The 3,044-nt window shown below is 44.3% G+C and overlaps 1 pseudogene; it reads left to right on the plus strand.

Moving 5' to 3' along the window:
• Positions 1-1,044, plus strand: LOC103107690 (high mobility group protein B1-like; annotated as a pseudogene).
• The last annotated feature ends 2,000 nt before the right edge of the window (positions 1,045-3,044 follow it).

A 3,044-nucleotide genomic window follows, 5' to 3' on the forward strand; every position in this document is an offset into this window, starting at 1 on the left:
ACTGGGCAACTCTGTGCCTCTTGGAGGAAAAGTAATCAAACATGGGCAAAGGAGATCCTAAGAAGCCAAGAGGCAAAATGTTGCCACATGAATTCTTTGTGCAAACTTGTGCCAGGCTAGCTTCACCGGAGAGAGAGACGAGGAAGTGGTAATACAATTCTTTATTGATGTGGACGCCCCATAGTTGACTGTGAGTACAGCAGGTTTAGGCCACATGGAGATAGCAAAATGGCTAGCAAAATGGCTGCCTCTGCTATGCACACCAGCCCTTCTCCAGTTCTTCTCCAGGTCAGGACACAGAAGAGAAAGAGAGCGAAATCAGGAACAGCAGCAGGCTTTATAGGGTAAAAATGGAAGTGGCAAGTCGGGAATGGGATTTGCTAGGAAAGGGGGTGGAGAAAACAAGGCACTCTGGGAAGGTAGAAGGCTGGCAGAATTAATGTACCCTACAGGCATGGGTGGGGACCTTTCAGGCAAAACAATGATTATGCAAACAGGCCATAGTATCAAGCAATGCAGGGAAGCTGTCGTAATGCCCAACAAATTTGCCGCGAGGAGCACAAGAAGAAGCACCCAGATGCTTCAGTAAACTTTTCAGAATTTTCTAAGAAGTGCTATGAGAGGCGTATGACCATGTCTGCTAAAGAGAAAGGAAAACTTGAAGACATGGCAAAGGTTAAAAAGGCCCATTATGAAAGAGAAATGAAAACTCATATCCCCCCTAAAGGGTAAACAAAAAAGAAGTACAGAGACCCAGTACACCTAAGAGGCCTCCATCGGCCTTTTTCTTGTTTTGCTCTGAGTATTGCCCCCAAATCAAAGGAGAGCATCCGGGCCTAGCCACCGGTGATTTTGCAAAGAAAGTGGGAGAGATGTGGAATAACACTGCTGCAGATGACGACAAGCAGCCTTAGGAAAAGAAGGCTGCTAAGCTGAAGGAAAGATACGAAAAGGATATTGCTGCGTACCGACCTAACGGCACATGGACTACTCATGCAGTGACATCACAGGACCCACCTGAGGCCTTTGTCTGAACATGAGGATGTGACAGTAAGTGCAGAGTGGCAGGCAACAGATAAACCAAGCAAGAAGTAACAGAAAACTTTGATGGCAGCTGTGAGGTGGTGCGCCGGTTTAAGCACACATAGTACCGAGTGCAAGGACCCAGGCTTGAGCCCCCAGTACCCCACCTGCAAGAAGGCTATTTCACACACAGTGAAGCAGGTCTGCAGGTCTTTCTCCTCTCTCTGTCTCTCTCCCTCTCTCTACCTCCCCTACCCATCTCAATTTCTTTCTGTCTTATCAAAAAAAAAATTGAAAAAGTGGCTGCAGGAGCAGTGGATTTATAGTGCAGGCACTGAGACCCAGCAATAACACTGGAGGCAAGAGAGAGAGAGAGAGAGAGAACTGTGATGAAGTTAAAGCACTACTATAGATACGAAGTGGGTATCATTTCCTCTCTTGGGATACTCTCAGATACCAGGGCATGAAATAACTGTGACTATATAATATAAGAACAAATAAGATGTGGAGTCAGGCAGTAGCGCAGTGGGTTAAGCACATGTGGTGCAAAATGCAAGGACCGGTATACGGATCCCGGTTTGAGCCCCCGGCTCCCCACCTGCAGGGGAATCGCTTCACAGGCAGTGAAGTAGGTCTGCAGGTGTCTGTCTTTCTCTCCTCCTCTCTGTCTTCCCCATCTCTCTCCATTTCTCTCTGTCCTATCCAACAACGACAACAACAATAATAAAAACTACAACAATAAAACAAGGGCAACAAAAAGGAATTTTAAAAAATAGGGTTATGCAAAAAACTGTCATGCCCGGGACTCTGAAGTCCCAGGTTCAGTCCCCAGCACCATCATAAGCCAGTGCTAAGCAATGTTCCCATAAAAAAAAAAAAAAAGAATAAGATGGCAGCAGCAGCCAATGCTAAACCTTTTTACAATTGCTTTTTCAATGATTGCTCTCAACTAGCCACAAAGATAACTGCACTCTGTGCATACTGCTAGCTGCCTGAGCTGACATAGTATGGATTTCCCTCATGCTTCTTGTTCATGCAAAATTAGAACAGCTAGGTGTGACACAGAGGGGGAGAGAAAGATAGACACCTGCAGTGCATGGAGATGATCAGATTTATAAAGTCGTCATTACCCAGGCACTTGAAATAATGTTCCTTATGCTTATCCTTATCATGCTAAGGGGTTTTGAAAGGTGATTAATTCCCTTAATAATCAGTGTGCTTGTGGTCAGTCAGTGGTGATCTGACTAAGTGCACTCAGTTACTATAGCCGAGAATCTGGATTGAGCCCTCTCCCCCCACCCACCTGCAAGAGGGGCGGAGCTACATTAGTAGTGAAGCAAGTCTGCAGGTGTCTGTCTTTCTCTATCCTTCTCTATCTCCCATTCGCCCTCTCAATTTCTCTTTTTCTATCAAATAAAATAGAAAGGAAAGAAAAAAGGGGGGAGGAGGAATGGCCACTGGGAGTGATGGATTCATAATGCATGCACTGAGCCCCAGCAACAACCCTGGAGGCAACAAAAAAAAAGATGGATAAATAAATATTGGAGCACCTAATACAACATTCCCACAAATAACTAATCTATGCTTTTGAATCCTCCTTTCATCATGTCTTTCTTGCCAGATTCATCGATCACTGAAACAGGTGCTAGTATAGGTGACATATTCACATATCAAAAATAAGAAAACGGTTTCCATTAACTAAAAATATAGAGAATCATAGCCAAATGCTGGTTTTGGGAAAAGTACAAGGTTTTAAAATGTAGAAAACATAGAGGAAAAATCTCTGTGACATTTACCTGGCCAAACTTTCTTTTTTTATATTTTTTTAAATTTATTTATTTTCCCTTTTTGTTGCCCTTGTTGTTTAACATTGTTGTGGTTATTGATGTTATTGTTGTTGGATAGGACAGAGAGAAATGGAGAGAGGAGGGGAAGACAGAGAGGGGGAGATAAAGAGAGACACCTGCAGACCTGCTTCACCGCCTGTGAAGTGACTCCCCTGCAAGTGGGGAGCCGGGGGC

This window comes from Erinaceus europaeus, chromosome 13, assembly GCF_950295315.1.
Source record: "Erinaceus europaeus chromosome 13, mEriEur2.1, whole genome shotgun sequence".
NCBI lineage: Eukaryota > Metazoa > Chordata > Mammalia > Eulipotyphla > Erinaceidae > Erinaceus > Erinaceus europaeus.